At 43.9% G+C, this 18,324-nt stretch overlaps 1 long non-coding RNA gene across 1 annotated transcript; it reads left to right on the top strand.

The window, feature by feature from the left end:
- Window positions 1–3,629: 3,629 nt before the first annotated feature.
- On the top strand, window positions 3,630–18,324 carry LOC137478544 (uncharacterized). Its single transcript, XR_011001629.1, has 3 exons — window positions 3,630–4,599; window positions 6,974–7,024; window positions 18,242–18,324. It is a non-coding gene; the product is annotated as an uncharacterized lncRNA (long non-coding RNA).

Raw genomic sequence — 18,324 nt, 5'->3', positions numbered from 1 at the left:
CCCAAACTTATTATATTTTTTTCCACTGGGTTTTAATCCCAGTGACTTTTTGTATTTACAAAATTCATCTGGAAGGATCTGTTTAGAAAATATCCGAGACCTTCCCAGAACTGACCACAAACCCTAATTTTATTTAAGCTGAGTTAACAAAATATTAAGCTCAATATCAGCTGTGAATATCACTAATACTGTTAGTGGAATTTTCCTAATAAGCCTTGAAATGAGTATTATAATCCTGTTAAATTTGAATTACCTTCTGAAGGGATTTGGTGAACTTAATAAGAGAGTTGACATTTCACTTCAAATAGAAGGTGTTGTAGGTTCTTGGAGTTATCACTTCTTTCATTTTAGGAACAGAGCAGATATATTTCCACTGATGTCTGCAGAGCAACACTGGCCTATAAAAGCTGGTGAGGTTGCCTGGTTGAATCAGCCTTTAAAAAAGAAATTCCAGACTAACATTCCACTACTCTTTTCTGTAAAACCCTTCATGAAGCTACAAGATCCATAGGATGGTGCTAATTATATCATCCTGTTGTTTTGAGATGTTTTTCTCTCTAGATTTATATTTCACTTCTAAGCAAACACAGAAGACTGTTACATATAATGCACGGTCATTTAAGCAGAAAATTGTTGTAGAATGGTTAATTATTTAATTATTGCATGTACTATATCCTCGAGGAAACACTGCTGAGGAGAAAAATCAGTGAAGCAAGCAGGAGCTTTTTTACTTGAACTCCATTCCTAAATAACACTGCTGACTGTTTTCCTTGAATTGAGAAATGAAAATGCAGATTAAAATGCTAGATGAAAACACATTCAAATGAAGATAAGATTCACATTTTAGAAGTTGATACTTGGTTAGCTTGTAACACATGCAAATAAAACTTACATGCATTTAGAACTGTAAAAAGAGACACCTCAAGAAAAGATCTGCTGCTCTGCTGCTCTCTGCAGCAAGCCAAAATCAAAGAGAGATGTTTGATTCTATTGACCCATTCCTTCTGTGGAAAGGAACTCCAGAACCTCCCTTACAACCTCTTCTAGGAATTCATGGGTCTGATATTATGTGATTTATTTCCCTTCCAGTGGAGCTAATGCCCTGGTCCCAGACAGCAAGAACCAGCGCTGGGGTTTGACACCCTGGGCACACCCTGCCATCTCCTTGTCTCCTTCCTTCCAGGTAAAGCCTTCTGCAAGCTCAGCTGGACAGCACCAGCGCCCTCAGCACTGCTCAGCACCAGCTGGTGACACCTCTGCTGTCATGGAGTTCCTCTGAGGAGCTGCAGAGCTGCAGTGGGGAGAGGAGAGGAGAGCAGGGGATTTACCTGCTGTGTGCAGAGTGAGCCCTGCCAGGGGAGGCTCTGTGCCTCCTGCAGGGTTTGATAACAGAGAAGGAGCTCAGCTTCCTGCTGAGCCAGAGAACTGGCTGAGCCAGAGAACTGTCCTGGCTGCTGATGGGAGATGGGCTGGGATAGGAGTGCTCCTTCCCCAGCACCATTTATTGTCCTTCCTTGAGGGCTTTGCCAGGCTCCAGGCGTGTGTAAAGGACACCTTGCTGTCTGAACAAGAGGGAAGCCAATGGCACTGCTACAGTGGTGAATTTGGAGAAAAGCAGGAACAGACATGCAAGCCAGACCTCAGAGAAGGTAGAAAATCAGTTTTGATGGGCCCAGGCTGTGTGTTCCAGCACAAAAAGGCTATTGAAGTTGCTGAGAAGGGAGCAGGCCTGGATTAAAGACCCTATGATGCAAGGATACAGTGAACTGAGGGGAGATTTCCCAGCAAACTCCTTGCACTGCTGTTCAGCGTTTCTCTGACTTGTCTCTGCTTTTGAAGGAACACAATTGTCTTAGTTTGTAGCCTAATCTAACCTGGCACTGGAGTTAACAAAGCTGTGGTGGTACTTCGGGGATCTTACTTGAAGGATAATGTTTAATTCATTTCAAAGCTTTTGCCAGTTCAGGGGTGTGTTGCAACTGGTGTACTTTTAGCACGTGTGCCTGGATTACCATCACAGCACCTTCTGGGCCTCTACTCCTGAAGAAAAGCTCCTAGGTAAAAATTGAGAGCTAAACCTGGTCTTCTGCTCAGTTGGTTATAAATCAGAGTATCCTGTGTATGATCTTACTGGAAAGGAACGAGTACCCAAAGCCACTACTTTAAAAAAAAACAAAAAGAACTGCTTTGGAACATGGAGAGCAGCTAATCTTACAAGGGACTGCACACATGTAATATTTGGGTGAGGGGAAAAGACCTTCAAAATGAATGATAGTATTTTTCCCTGTCCCTTTCAGGGTTGGCTGCTTGGTGCTCTTTCCTTGCACAGAGAGATGCTGCCCCAGCTGCAAGTGTCCCAAAGAGGACTGAAGTTACCCTGGAACAGAAGTGGGTGGCTCTCACCAGGTAAGCCTGGAGGACTGATTTTCCCCCACCACAGCAGGCTCTGCTTGCCCTTGGGATTTCTGTGCACTATCATAGAATGGTTTGGGTTGGAAAGGACCTTAAAGATCAGCTGGTTCCACCCCCGGAGATGAGTGCCTTCACTGGCACCACCTCACAGGAGTGGTCTTGTTTGCAGGTCATTGAAAAGGGTCATTCAGTTGCCCAGCTTCAGACAACCAGTCCCTCTGTGAGTCATCCTGCACAGCAAATACCTGGAGCAACCACAACCTAGTCCTCAAATCACTGCTGGTTAAAATGAAAATGCTTTTTAGGGCAAACACGCAGACATCAGCTCATGCTTAGAGCAACCTGTGGGATGACTAATGAGGAAAAAATAGATGAAGTGATACAAAAAGCACCAACTTCTGTTTTGTTCTGCTGACAAAAAGGTTCTAGTTAAAGGTAAAAGACTCTTAAAATGTATCTCTGGGGTGTGGTTACTGCAGTGTCTACAAATGCAGACTGGCCTTTCTCCAGGGGCTCCTGTGGTGGCATTTTCTGTGACAGAGACATCACTGGGACCACAGCTGTCCCCAGGGGGCATGGACAGCCAAGGAATTGTGGACTGTGCTTTGGTGCTATTAGTGCACTTTCTGAGATAAACAGCAGCGTGTTTTCATTTCTCAGCTTGGCCCAGGGAGGAACAGAGCAGCACTCCCTGTCGCACTACGACACGAAATAACTCGCGCACGCACAACTAAGATGCAAAGAACAAAAAGAAGTAAGTTTGATTTCTGACTTTGCAATGTATAGGATTTTAAAAGTGACAGTGGATTGGAGGATGAAATTGTTACCTCTCCAACCACACTGGTCAAACTAACAGTCTATTAATTCTCTCTTCTCACAAAGAAGAATGTAAAATAATCATTATTTTACATGACAGTGCATGAGAAACTCTAGTAGAAATATGTAAACATCAGAAGGCATAGAAAACTTTTTAAAAGAGCAGGGCGACAACTCCCAGCTCTGGTCCTGTGCAGGACTCACAGGAGTGAACAGGTGCTTCAGTATATCAAACCCCTCCTGATTACATCTCCTCTGTACCTCAGACTTGAAATGCTTCCCAGAGCTGTGGGATAAATACAGAACTTGTAAAAAAGTCTTTTAGAGGTGCTTTTTGGGCTGCCTGTGCCTGGGGGCAGTGGGGAACTGGGGGCTTCCATCAGAGACTCCCCTGTGGTGTGGGGACATCCCAGTCGGGCAGGGGGAAGGTGTGGGAAGAACTAAAGAGTGGGGCTGTTTTGGGGTGCCCATCACCCGCATTCCCCACCCCTGCACCGTTGGAATGGGAGAGGAGTCAGGGAGGGAGGGGTCAAGATGACCCTGGGGCAGATAAAGTGATTTGTTTCTCATCATTGATCTCTGTATCCATTGGAAATAAACCAATTTTCACCCAGCCAAGTCAGTTTTGCCCATGACAGTCCTTGGTAAGAGATCAGTAAATGTTCCCCATGCTTTTAATTTGAACCACAAGTTAATTTTGTCCCCATCTCCCGCTGATGGCCAAGGTCACTCACCAAGAACAACCTTACTGCAGTTTGTAAAGGGAAAACCAAACCTACCCACAGAACTGCAGGGCAGGATGGATGGCATGAGGGCGTTTTATCAATGCTCTCGAACCCCAGTGTCTGCTGGTCTTTATGAAGGGAGTGGAAATAGCTCAGTAGCTAATGCTGTGAAGTGACCATAAATTTCAGTGATAAGAGTTGAATGAAAATGTTTGAATGTGGATTTTCATCTTGGTTGCGCACACTGAAACCTGAGATGGTCAGGGAGAATCCTGTCACATGATTAATTAATTCAGAGAGAGAAAATTTGTGAAATAAACTCCAACAATGCCATGTTCCTGTGCTGGGTACCCTACAGGTTGGGAGTCAAAAGATTTGACAGATTATGGGCTGGGCTAATTGAGACAAGGTCTCAAGTCTAAAACTGGAGACAGCCAGCATGGCTCGGGAATTAAATCTGAAAGCAAACATGTATGACAATCAATTAGTGACTAATAAAATTATTTCTTCAGTTACAGTGGAAGTGGATGATGGAGCAGATGCAACACTAGAGGAAGAGGGGAAAAACAACTCATCTGCCAAATATAGGCAAGACATCCCACAAAATGCATAGAAATGAGGGTGATTTTCCTGTGCTTGATCAAAGGTAAAAAACATGTGTTAAAAAAGCCTGATATAATTTAGAAATCTTTTTGATGTGAATTTGAAACTGTGGTTTGATAGCTTTTACTGCACTCAAAGGATACAGGTGTCTATTCCCTACTAAATGGGGTGCAATTAGTGACTGTCCACAGCTCAAGATAGCAGTGAGCAGGAACTCCAAGCCTTTTTGGATTTTAACTGCATCTGGACCAATATTCTCCTGGTTTGTGTTTTTTTTTTTTTAATTTAATGTTATTTTATTCCTGTTTTTTTTTTTTAATTACTGATACCCAACTCCCCACAAAGCAAGCAGGTCTTGCACTTGCTTTCGTGTTTTTTTATTTTCTGTTATTTTATTCCTGTTTTTTTTTTTTTTTTTTTAATTGCTGATACTCAACTCCCCACAAAGGAAGCAGGTCTTGCACTTGCTGTTGTGTTTCTCTCACATCTCTTTGGCAACGACCACATGGGGTTTTCCCTTGCCCTGTATTCTGGGGAATGTTCTGTTTCCTAGGTCCATCTGGTAATTTCATCTGAAAAGCTTCTGTGTTATGTCAGGGCCTTGGGACCTGACGACGCCTGTGATCTTTTCTGGTCTCCCAAAGGAGATTTGGAGAACATTTTTCTACCCATTGTAGGGATGTTTGAGGCACATTCTGCATATCTTTCTGCACTGCATCTCTGTTACATGGTTTTAATGGATCTTACATCCATTTGCAGTCATAACCATTCCGTTTATCACGAGCCGTGCTAATACTCACCATGATTTAATCTATATAAATCAAGTAAATATCGATTTATTAAATTTTCAGGGTTGTTCCTTGTATGGAAAAGCCATTATGCAGTTAATATGTTCTAAGACTGGCAATTTGGCTTTATAAATTGGCTTTATAAATTGCAGATTGTTTTTTGCCTCAGCTTTATGGTTGGCTCAGAGCAATGTGAGACTGTACTACCCATCCCTGTATTGTTGTCTTTGCACATCTCACCAGCATGATTCGTGGTTTGGGGCCCAGAGATGCTCCTGGTTTGTCTGATACCCACAGTTTCTATATTGTGTGGCTGATTCACAGCCTTGCACAATGCAAGATGCAGTGGTTTGTGTTGACTGACTCTCAGATAACTGCCCTAACATATTTAGTTTGGACTTATCCATCTACCAGTCTGTGCAGGATATGGCATCTGCTCCCTTGAATTTAGTTATTCTTTGTCTGATTTATAACACAGGCCTGTAATAAATTATCTCAGCACAGTTGGAGTGCACTGAACTACAGATTAAGAGCTGGAATGAGTGGGGAAGGCTGGGACTTCATAAACCAGATTTATGGAATCAAAACTTTTTTTTTTGTTTTGATACTATAACAGAAGCTAATAAAAAGTTACCTTAAGTGCTAACTTTATAACATATTTCAGTAAGCTCTTTCCTAACTCTGCTGATCTCGTATAATTAATCTAATCTGTGTTTTTTAATAAACCTCCAGCAACTGCTGCAGAAAGCAAAGACTGTTTCATTGCATTGAAGTCCAGTGCATTGGTGTGTTTATTAAATCTGTTGGTATTTTCTTCACCGAGACCTTTGTAAAATGCATTTTTCGTGTTGATGTAACTCAGTCTCTAGGCACTGGTCAAGTGTTGCTCTGCAGTGTCTGTTTAGCTCTTAATCTGCATTCACAAACCAGGCACTGGTTCATCTTCTCCCTTAGTGGGCACAGTGACAGGCTCTGCATGGCCCTGGGGGCACAGCAAAAAGGAGAAAAAATATCTGTGGAGCTAAATGGGGGGTGGGAGGAGGTGTGGACCCATGCCAGTGCTTAGAACCCCAAAAGTACAAGAGAAGGCTTCGCAGGTTACAAAGCCAGGAGAAGCTGAAGTAATCTGGAGCACAGGGAATGACAAAAAAAACCTTTCTGAGGGGGTGATCTCAAAGAGCTGGTGTTGAGCAGGGTGGTTGTGAGCTTGGTAAGAAGCACTGCTGCCCAAAGCTGGGTTTAAGGAGGGTGCTCAGCAGGACTGGGATTCCTGCAGGAGACACAGAGTGGTGATGGGAAGCACAGCCTGACTTCATTCAACAGAGATCATTTAGAGACAAAACCAGATAAATTAAAAAAAAACTCTTGTAAGCAAGACACCTTTGGAACAAAAAAGGGTAGACTGCAGATGAACAAGATTGATGGGACAAGAGATTCTTCACATTCCATTTCATCTCACAGGTTTCAGTGCAGTAATTTGGTAATTTATTATGTTGATGAATCTCTCTTGCTAATTATTAAAATTATTGTCAGAAATTATTTTGATTCTAGGTTTATAAAGAGGCTGTGGTGAGTTCAGGATGCTCAAGCTCTCAGAGTTGAATTAATTTGTTTTTATTTAACTTTTAGAGTTGAATTAATTTGTGTCAGAAGTTGAATTCCAGAAAGCACTTATTAAAAGTGAGTCAGAAATAAATTCTGTTTGTTTTCCTCAAATATACTTTACGTAAAAGAAATTTAATTTTAGTAAATTTATTAGTGTCTCTTTGCAAAAAAGCAATGGATTGACAGTTGATCTAAATTGTTCCAATTGTTTAAAAGGTCAAAAGCTATAGCACTTAGAGACAAACCATTCTGTTGGTCTAGAAGGCTTTTATTAACATGCCCACATATATTGTTTATAACCAGGGAAACTCAAAGCCTGCATTTCCCAAGTTTTAGAAGCTGCTCTGTGATTTTGACAGAGTTTCCTGTCAGTACTTCCAGGGCTTGCTGCTCAAGGGAAGCTGTTGCAATGGCCCTTTGCAGGGTGTTTTTTTCTCTGTTGTGTTTAACCCAGCCACATCTAAGAGAGCCAAGAAAATAAAGTCCAGACAGTTCTGTACAGCATCTCAGTGCAGGCAGTGATCTTATTTAATGCAGGTCACAGCACCCATCCTCATGGCCACTGAAGGACCAGAATTAATGCTGCTTCTCTGTCTGAAAATCTCTTTTTCTAGTGACTTACCATTGTATCACTTAGAGAAAAACACCTGATGCTTAAAAAACAGAGTAAGAGGATGAGTTTTGATGGTGTCTCACCCTGAAACTGCCCTTGGGCAGGCCCCATGAGGTGATGGAGCGTGGCCTTAGATAAATCCCTAAATCCCCATGTTGGTGTGCCCAGCAGGGATGCTGCAGTGTCTCCCACAGAGGCACATGGCAACAACCACCCAGGAAATGCTGTTGTGGGGTTTGAAACTGGCCAGGTGCTTTTCCCTTCCTTAGGGAACTGCTAAGTGCTCATTTTCCTGTTATCAAGTCCATTTGTGGTAGTGCAGGACCGTGTGAGTTGTTTCAGTTGTGTTTGCAGGTGGAAACCTGCAGCTCCCAAGAAATGGGTTTACATCTCCCTTGCTTGTAATCCTGGAGTTTGTAAAACTCCAAAATGGTTATGAATTAAGGGGCTTTTCCTCCCAGTGTGGGCATGGGAGCTGCCTGCTTCATATAAAATGTTACTGCTTCTTTGGCACCTACTTTGACATGAACTGCTATAGATTAATAAGTAATTATGGGGTTTTTTTTAACTAGCCTAGGAAGAAAAACAATTTCTGAAGGTACTTTATTTAATCCACAAAAAAAAAAAAGCTTTGAAATAAAAATGTCTTGTTTACAGCATGAGGAGTCCATGTTCCAGATGTCTTCATCTGTTGTGCTTTGAAATGTTTACCAAAAAGCTTTCTTGGATAAAGAAAAGGTTGTGGGGATTTCAGTGACAAATGGAGCACTGCAGTCTGTTCCATGGTGGGGTGCGCTGAGGGATTGGGAGCCTGCAGAGGAATTGCTGGTGTAATGCAAGGAAAGACAGAGGTAGTTTCAAGATATTAAAAATATAGAGCAGAGTGGTGCAATAAAAAGGGCAACAGCACCCAGAGCATGTCAGATATCATGGTTTGGACCTAAAGCCTCAAAGGGAAAAGAGAACACGCAAAGAGAACACCACTGGTTAGCAGTGCACACAGTAAAGATTGGTGATGTGGGGAAGAGCTACATTTGATTCCTGCTTTCCCTTATTACTGTATTGAACTTCCAGGCTTGGCTTTAACTTGACATTATTGTCATTATAGTCTTTTTTCTACAAGTAGCAATACCCAGTCAAATACTTCAGAGTGTGTATGAGTTGATGTATTGCTCTATGCTTTATTTTATTTTAAAAACAAAAAAGAAAAAAGCTTAACTTGACTTAAATGACTAATTTGTCCTGTAAAGTGTTGTTTTTTCTAATCAAAAACTTTTCTTGGGGAAAAAAAGCAGAACAAAATTTTTGAACCAGCACTATGACTTTAATATTAAAGGATTAAGTGGAAACTATAAACATAAGGATGAACAATTTCTACCCAGCAGGGTACCTAATGTGAGAAATGAAAATACAACCGCCAAGAGGTAATTGGTATTATGAGAAGTATAGAATTTCAGTCATATAAAATTATAGAATCACAGAATCATGGAATGGTTTGGATTGAAAGAGCCTAAAAGGTCATCTTGTCCCACCCCCTGACATGGGCAGGGACACCTTTGGGTTCCAAGCCCCTAAGTCCAGCCTGGCCTTGGACACTTCCAGGCATCCAGGGGCAGCCACAGCTGCTCTGGACACCCTGTTCCAGGGCCTGCCCACCCTCCCAGGGAGAAATTCCTTCCCAATATCCCATCCATCCCTGCCCCTTGGCAGGGTGAAAATCTGGATAAATTCTTTATGCATTTTTTTGAGCCCGGTAGCGCTGCCATTGCCTGAAGTGCTGCTGGAGATGAACTCCCTCAGAACAGGCACCTGGAATAACATAACTGGGTGTGTTCAGAGTGACTTTACTGCCTGCACAGCCCCCATAAATCGTGTTGATCTGGCTCTGTTCTGCCTTTTACCTGCCTTTCCCTGGGATGAGCTGATGGAGATCCGTGGGGGCAGAGTACAGGCTGGGAATGTGCTGGGGGATGGCAGTGAATGCTTGTAGAAAACACTGTGGATGTTTGACTGGATCTGGAACATGTGGTTTTGGCCAAGTGCCCTGGTTTCCCTGCAGAGCTGGCTCTATGGTCTCTCCAGGAAGTGAGTTTCCCTTCGTTTCTGGATGTGGCTTTCTAGAGAGCACTGAAGTGATTTTTTTTCGTGACAATACTTCAAGTGCTGCACTATGGTCTGAGTCATGGCATAGTGTTGTAGTTAATTCTATTTTTTTCCAGTTGTATAACTTGCTTTCATGCAACTTTATTGCTTATAATGAATGTGCTGTAATTATAAATGGTATTTAGGCAATGCTTCCAACAATATCTACTTTCCCTGCTTTGTGTCAAACTTACATACTCCCCCTCTGGCCATTGAATTAACCACAGAATTCTGTGAGAATTCTCAGAAATATTTTCCAGGTTCTTATAGAAAGATTGACATGTTTTGCATATTTTAATTTAAACAGTTTTTTAAACCCAGTGTCATTTAATTGTTTTCCCTTTGCAGTTCCAATTAAAAAATAAAATGGGGATTCCTAAAGTAAAGAAGCTAATTTCTTTTTGTCTTTTAAGCATTTAGCTATGGGGAATGAAAGAAATACAGATTTGAAGGGTTTTCTGTAAGGGAAAAAAGAACAGTGAAATGTAGCAGCATGGCTATGATGCTAATTACAGAGGCAGTAGAGAAAGGAAATGTGTCAAATTAGTCTCAATTGCAGGAATTTGATTTTGTCATTTATGTAAAAGAGTGCAGTAGTGGAAGAAGTATCCTGCAACAATATTCCCTTCAACTGCCACTGGGAAACAAAGCTGGAGCTCTCCAGGAGTCCTGAGTCAGGGCTTCCCTCTCTGAGACACCCCTGGCTGGGTTTTGTGTGTGATTGACAGAGGAGAGTGACAAAGAAATGCCTCCCAACAGCCCTTGTACCCTCTGCACTTTGCTGCAATGCTCTGTGCACACCTGGCAATGTGCAGGTACCACACCCAGGGCCTGCCAGAGCTCCCACCAAAATATGGTCACCATGGATCGTGTTCAAAAGGCTCAAATTGGGCAATTGGGTGGAATAAAAAATATGTGTGTGCCATGTGTTTCAATGTAAGACTGAATGATTCGTAGTCCAGTAATGCTGGCAGCAAAACATGATTACTGAGGGGACATTATGGATTTAATTCTTGACTTAAGGTAGAAGCAACATGGCATTAGGGGCCCTATATGCCCGTAATTAACTTTTAGGTTGGTTTGAGTTACTCATGTTCTGCCTTTCTATAGTTTGTGTGGGATGCAGATGGTTCTGTTCCTCTGGAGATGCTCTGATCAATGCAGGTAAAGCTCATGGTGACTGAGGAGGTCAGGTAGTTCAGCCCCCTTCCCCAGCAGAAGCAATTAGACCTCAGCCATGCCTGACAGTTAATTAGCTTGCCTGTTCTTCAAGCCCTCCTGTGACAGAGATTTCACCCTTCCTTGGCAATTGATTTCTGTGCTGAGACACTTTGACAGACAGATTTTGCTAACGTCTGAGCAAAATTTTCCTTGCTGCAGTTTAACCCTTCTTGTCCTTTCTTGAGATGAATAGTTTTGTCCCCTTCCCTTGACAGCAATTTTCTTTAATGGAAAATTGTTGTCATGGAGGCTTCACAGCATTTTAAATTCAAAAAATCACAGAACCTTCAGTCTTCTCTCATGGGTCAAGTTTTTTAGCTCACTGAGTCATTCTGTTGTTTTTTTCTTGGTGTTTTACAAGTGACTGGAATTCCTGGCCTGCTGGGAAGCCTTAGTGAAGCCACAGCAGTTCACAGCTACTGGAATCCTGGACTCATGGAGCAGTTTGCTCTGGGAAGGGACCTTAAATCCCATCCCATTCCTCCTCCTGCCATGGGCAGGGACACCTTCCACTATCCCAGGCTGCTCCAAGCCCCAAAGTTCACCTTGGGCTTGGACACATGCAGGGATCCAGGGGCAGCCACAGCTGCTCTGGGCACTCTGTGCCAGGGCCTGCCCACCCTCCCAGGGAGGAGTTTCTCCCTAATATCTCACCTAAATCTGCCCACCTCCAGGCTTTTCCCGCTTGCCTTTTCACTACTTGCTCTTGTGAAAAGTTCCTCCACATCTTCCTCCAGCTTGGTGGGAAGTCCAGGGGCTGGCAGGAGCAGGGACAGGCACCTGTGGTGGGGCAAGGACGGGCACCTGCCAGGTGGGTGCTGGCTCAGGGGGCTGTTTGCTGGCAGGGCAAGGCAGGAGGGCCAGCTCACAGCAATCCTGTGCATCCTGGCTGTAAAGCCATCATCCCCAGGCTTTAGCAAGGCAGGGTGGGGAGGAGAACAGAGGGTTATGAAAGGATCCAGATCCATTGGAGAGGGTCTGAAGGAGGGACACAGGGATGGGGAAGGGTCTGGAAGGACCATACAAGGGTCTTTGTGAGGGAGATGCCTCAGGTTTTGCTTTTATATTTTTCAGATTCTGTGCTGCTTTAGTGTGCAGTTCTGAGCTTCATATTAGGGGATGGTGAGCTCTCTTCACAGAGCAGGGAGACAAAACAATTCCTTCTCTAGCTGGGGACCAAGGACAAATGATCCAAATCTCAGGCCCAAGAGCACAAACAACGTGGGCTGAAGAGAGGAAAACAAGGATGGGACTGCATGGGCTGGAGCTGGAATTGGACAATGAACTCCAATGTGCAAATGGAGCAGAACTTCTAAAAGTGAGAGACCCCGTGATCACTTGTCCATTTTGTGACCATTTTGGTTCACCTTGGGTGTAGCTGTCCAGCCATGGACAGCAGCTCCCCTTTGTGGGAAGGCCCACCTCACCCAAAGCACTCTGCAGCCTAAGGATGAGATGTGCTCTGAGAGGGGTGTAATTCTCCCTTAGAAAACCATGGGTCTGTAATTTCCATCAGTTCATGTGACAAGTACAAATCAATCCACATACTCTATATTTTCAAAATGTTCCTGGTTTATTATTTTCTGAAGTTAAGGCATATTTTAAAAGCATTAGTTAGGACAAAGTATTGGCAGTTGGAAAATGCCAGTCACAGAGTTTTTCATGCACATGAAAAGCAATGATGGGTCAAGATTATTCCAGTAGAACCTTGATGCAGAGAGGCCACTTGGTTTTGTAGCACTGGTTGGGTCGGTGCCTGTTCCTCCTGAGCTCCTGTGTTGAGAAGCCAGGACCTTTCTCCCTTTGTTTCCTGAGGTTTTGCAGTGTCCTGCTGGATGAGTTCCAGTGGTACTCTGTGCCCCACCTATTGCTCCTTCAGTGAGCCAGCTTCGGGCCATTTGTTTCATGTGGAACTGGGCAATCCCTGCACACAGCAGGAACAAATGAGTAGCCTTGACAATCCCTTTCTGATGTCTTTAGTGATTTCTTAAGATTAAAAAGTAGATTAAAGCCAATTCAGTGACTGAAGGGAGGACTATCTTCTTTGCAGGGTTTATTTACAAAACGTATTTTTCTGACTTTGCTAACTAATACCCTTGAAAGCAGGAGAAATTCAGATTGGGACCATTAGAACCCAGGTTACTGATCAGTTTGCTGCAAACACAGCCACAGGCTGCTTGCCTCAGCAAGCAGGCCGGGGAGGGCAGAATCTTGATGAAAGATGTTGGGTTTTGTGTTTTCCAGAGCGATGCAGTTTTTCAAACAGGTCAGTCAGCATCTGAAGAGTCAATGTGCAGTAAAGCTTCTCTCAGCTTTCCCAAAACCTGTGCTGGCAGTTGTGTTGTAGATATACTCTTCTTAGGGAAATTCATAAAGGGTGGGCAGGGCAGTGGTGGAAAGGGGAAAATCAGAGCCGAAAAGCCTAATCCTCAGTGAAATAATAGGGCTAAGCAGAGTTTCACCATACACATAATTTAGATATGCCCAAAGACAAGGTTTATATTTTTAATTTTAAATAGATACCAGATTATCCTGCTTTATTCATCCATCTGACACTTAATAGTAGCAAATAGATGAACAATCCATGCTGTAACCTCTGGGCTCTTCAATCCATCCTCACCTATCCACATTTTCCTGCACCTCAGGATATTCCAGCACCCCAAATCTGTTTTTCTGGATAGCTGCAGGAGCCCATGTGGTCCATTTCTGCAGGAACTGAGCTCTCCCCTGCTTTTATTGTTCTGTGTAGCAGGCTTAATGCATTTTTAATGGAGTTTTCAGAGGGTGAACACTGTCAGCCCTGGTCTGCTGGAATGGCAAGTGTGCTCTGTGGAAGCAGGGTAGAAAATTAAATGGGGATATTAATGTAGGGGAGGAAGCTTGTTGATGACACAATAATGGTTTCTGTTCTCAGGCATGACTGCTGCCAGTTTAGCAGTGATTTAGGCTGGAATTATTTTTCATGATGTTCACATCATTGGGGTGGTCTGCAGGAAGGACTTGGAACAAAGTCATTCCAGAAAAAAAATATGTGAAGCAGTTTATAAATAACCAAAATCACTGCATAACTCATGAATCATTTGGATGATCCTTTTCATCTCACTGCATGTTGTCCCTCTTGGTTTTCATTGATAAGAAAATGAATTCTTCTTCTGTGGACTCCTGATCTAGAATATTTCACAGGAAGACCTTCGAGAACAAATCTGTTTTTAAATGAAATAACTCATCTGTTTTATTTAGCTCCCTGTCCAGCAAATCACTTAATGTCTTGACTTCATTTTGGCAACTCAGATATTTAAAGTTCTGTGTGTTGCTGCTGTATCTGGTTAGATAGATCTTTAACATATGATCAGTTCCCTTGGTTTGCCTTTTTCCTTGCTTTTCTTTCCTCTCTTGGGCAAAAAGTCTTCTTCCCATTTTATTGTTTTGGTTTCCTGGGTGCAATACCTGAGCCCTTATGTTTGTAACAGGATCCAGAAAACCTTAAACCACTTTACATTGGTTATATTTTGCACAGAGACAGGTGGAAGATGAATTTTCAGCAGCAGGTAAGGGTTAGGATTTCAGGGCACAGCTGTCTGACAGAAGCAGAAAGTGATTACCCGTGCTACAAAGTGAGCATGAGGTGAGAGAGCAAAGCAGATTGTTTGGAATGGTTCCACATGGCATTTCTGGATTACACTTTAGGAAAAGTCACTGCTCAAGCTCACCTTCAAAACTTAAATGATGGGTTAAGTGATCGAGGCCAACCCACAGAGGTACAGATGTGTCCGTAATTCTGATGCGAGCCTGGACTGGGTTTGGTAAGTCTGACATGTCACTGATGTGCTTGGGCAGTTGTTTGTAATGAGGGATCACTTCCCTCTGAATCCAAAACTGACCCTCTCTCAGGTGCCACCAGCTCCATTGTAAATAACTGAGAAAGACCTAGAGAGATTCAAAACACAATTATCTAAAATCTGCATTAAAAAATGAAGCTACACAGGCCTTCATTCATGTTGCTAACACTTATCAATTACATAAACAAAACAGGTTCAATCAATACTATGCTAATTTTTACTGATGTTACTTCTTAAATGTCAATTAGGTACCCTAGACCTGATATTGTTATATATTAATTTATTATTAAATTAAATAAGAAAATAAAATATTAATAACATTTATTTATGTATTTATTTATTTATTTATGAGGAGAAAGAAATTCTCTGATGAGGCACTTCTTTCTCCCCCTAGAAGGAATCCTGAGAGAGGAGGGACAATAAGTGAAGCAGCACTGCAAGAGGAGAGGGAATCAAATGTTTTGGAGACAGGACACAGTGTTTGAATGGATTGGGTCTGGCATTAGGGACACTGATGAGAATGGGATGTGGCCCGCAGGAAGGGCCTGGTTGGAGAAGGCAGGGAGCAGGGAGAACTCCTTCAGGCAGGGATGTGGACAAGGTCACATGGTAACATCACTTTTTAGCTTTTAGTGGCAATTCTGTGACTGAAGAGTTTGGATTGTGACTGCTGTAGGACCTATGCAGAGAGTGAGTGCACAGTGTGTGTGCACGTGTGGGAATGAAAACACAGGTGGGACAGACTTGGGGTTTAGAAATGGAATTCCATTGATTTGTTTCATTGTGCTAAGCCCATGGATGTGGCGATTTTATATTCCCGTTCTTCTGTTGTGTTTGTGGTTATTGCAAAGAGACAGGTCCATCCTTCTCCCCCAGGATACTCTGTCATGAATGAAAAGTTCCTGCTGTAACTTAATTATAGAAGGATAGAAACCATGGAACCCCAGACTGGTTTGTGTCATAAAGCCCATCCAGTTCCACCCCCTGACATGGGCAGGGACACCTTCCACTGTCCCAGGCTGCTCCAAGCCCCACTGTCCAACCTGGCCTTGGGCACTGCCAGGGATCCAGGGGCAGCCACAGCTGCTCTGGGCACCCTGTGCCAGGGCCTGCCCGCCCTCCCAGGGAACAATTCCTTCCTAACATCTGATCTCAACCTGCTGTCTGGCAGTGGGGAACCATTGACCCTTATCCTGTAAATAATCCCTCTGCACCCTTTTTATCAGCCCCTTCAGGCACTCCAGAGCAGAAAGGCTCCAGCCCTTGGAGAATCTCCTCTGTAACAAGACAGATCCTGTCTGTCTTGTGCAGGGACCCCAGAGCTGGAGGCAGCACTCAAGGTGAGATCTCAGCAGGGAAAAAGGGGAGAATCACCTCCCTCAACCTGCTGGACATTAGAAACTTTAGAAATGCTAATGCATGACTAGTTGGTGATTAGTCACATATGTCCATGACAGAAAAGTGTCATAAATTGCTTGTTAACCAATCTTGAACCCAGTATTATTTGTCTTTCCTTATATCCTTGATGCCTCACTGGATGAAAAAAAAAAGAGGCAGATTGAAAGTGCAGATTGTGGAAAAAGGCAGAGCAATGTGGAGGGCCCTACCAAAGTGTTTCAAAGACACCCTGGAGCCACATATTGGTGCACACACTTGCCTGTGTTTCCTCTCCCCTCACTCTCACTCTGTATCTCTTGAAGAATGAAGCAGGCCAGCCTTTCTGATCCTGGCTTCTGCTTTTCTGCAGACAAAACTAAAATATGGAATTTCTTCTCTTCAGCGAGAAGAAATGTCCACTTGGGACATTTTTGTCGATACCTCCTACATCTCTGAAAAGTCTCTGGGATCAACTCCTTCGCTAAACAAGTCTCTGATTTTCTGTAATTGTTGGTTCAGATTCCCCTAACCCAAGGTGCTGCTGGCCTTGGCCTCATTCAATAACTGATAGGAAAGAACAGGCACCTCCTGAGGGTGGCTCACATCATCCTCAGGTAATTGTCTCGAAGTGCTGGGCTGAGTCACGCCTGCTGGTGTTTCTCTCTTTGCATCAATTACAGCAAGAGCCTGGATGACTGCTTTAAACTGAATCTTCATCTGGATAATGCTTCAAGAGGGTTGATTCCCTCAGTGTCCCATCTCCCAGAAGTGTGGGAAAGCACCTTTCCTGAGGCTCAGCAAAGGATTAGTGGCCTCTTGTCTAAGCCTCTTGCAGGGTTCCTGCACTCCCAGCCCTCCCAGCTCGCTGTCAGCAGTGCACTGTGGCGCTGCTCTGACCCCCAGCCCTCAGCAGGGATGCAAAAGGAGGGTGCAGCTCTATTCCCCAGACACTGGGGGAGAGAGAAGACAGACAAGCAAAGCCCCACAGTCACATCTGCTTCTCCCTTATTAACTCTGAAGAATAGAGTTTGACCTTTATTTTGCAAGGCAAATAAATAAAGACCCACAAGTTGTGGTGGAACTTCATGTCATCTCCCAGCTGTTCCTCTGCTGCTTCTGGGGATCTGCTTTGCTTGTGTCCTCCTCCTCCTGGATTCCCTCTCTCTACTGCTCTCATAGATTGTGTCTGCAAGATAGTCATGCAGCTGAGGATCAAAGTGACCCTCTTCCCTAAGTGTAGGTGAATTGATCCCACTTCACTGCAGGCAGTGAACAGCCAGACCCCGCAGTCTGCGTTCCCTGACAGCCAGCATCAGAGCTACCACATTGTCTGAGCTCTGCTCTGACCAGAGCAAAGCTGGTGCTGTCTGCAAGCCTGGAGAGGAGAAGCTTGAGGCTGACCTGAGACCAGCACCTGAAGGAGCTACAGAGCAGATGGAGAGAGATTCTCCACAAGGGATGGAGTGACAGGACACAGGGGAATGGCTTCCCACTGCTAGAGGGTGGGATTAAATGAGATATTAGGAAGAAGCATGGTGTAGTGGAAGGTGTCCCTACACACAGCAGGAATGAAATGGTCTTTAAGGTCCCTTCCAACCCAAACCTTTCTGTGACTCTGTGATTCTGTGGCTCTTACACGGCCAGGGGGTTGAGGGTTGTGCCCAGTGTGTTCATCCTCCAGGAAGGGACCGTATGGAGCCCTTTGCCTCTCCTCTCATCAGGAGAACAGTGCAGAGCAGCAGTTGAGGAAAAGGTCCTTCTCCTCTCCTGTCCTAATCCCAGAGACACCCCAAGTTCCTGTCATGGACCTGCAGCCAGCTGGAGCAGCCAGCCATGCGCAGGAGCTGCCAGACTCAGGGGGGTACAGGAAAGGGGCACAAAACCAGCTTTTGCTTCCTCTCTCACATTTCCTGATCTCCTCTTTATGCAGGTCCCAGGACATTTGTGAAGGGACCTGCTTTCAGGGTTCCGTGTTGGAAAGGCATTCTTTGTGCCCAGAGGAGCTTGTGCAGGAGAACATTGCTAATTGTTTCCAGTGACCTGCTCTGAAGGAAGTGACCCACAGCGACGCTGCCAAAGGTGACACTTTTGTGTTTTCAGTTGTGTTTTCTGCTGGACCACACTTCAAAGGCCTGCTCAGATAATTGGTTTTCAACTCATATGATGGACAAAACATTGCCAGA

The sequence above is a fragment of the Anomalospiza imberbis genome, chromosome 8 (genome assembly GCF_031753505.1).
Source record: "Anomalospiza imberbis isolate Cuckoo-Finch-1a 21T00152 chromosome 8, ASM3175350v1, whole genome shotgun sequence".
NCBI classification, from domain to species: domain Eukaryota; kingdom Metazoa; phylum Chordata; class Aves; order Passeriformes; family Viduidae; genus Anomalospiza; species Anomalospiza imberbis.
The sequence above is the reverse complement of the archived record's forward strand: the minus strand, read 5'-3'. Positions and strand labels throughout refer to the sequence as shown.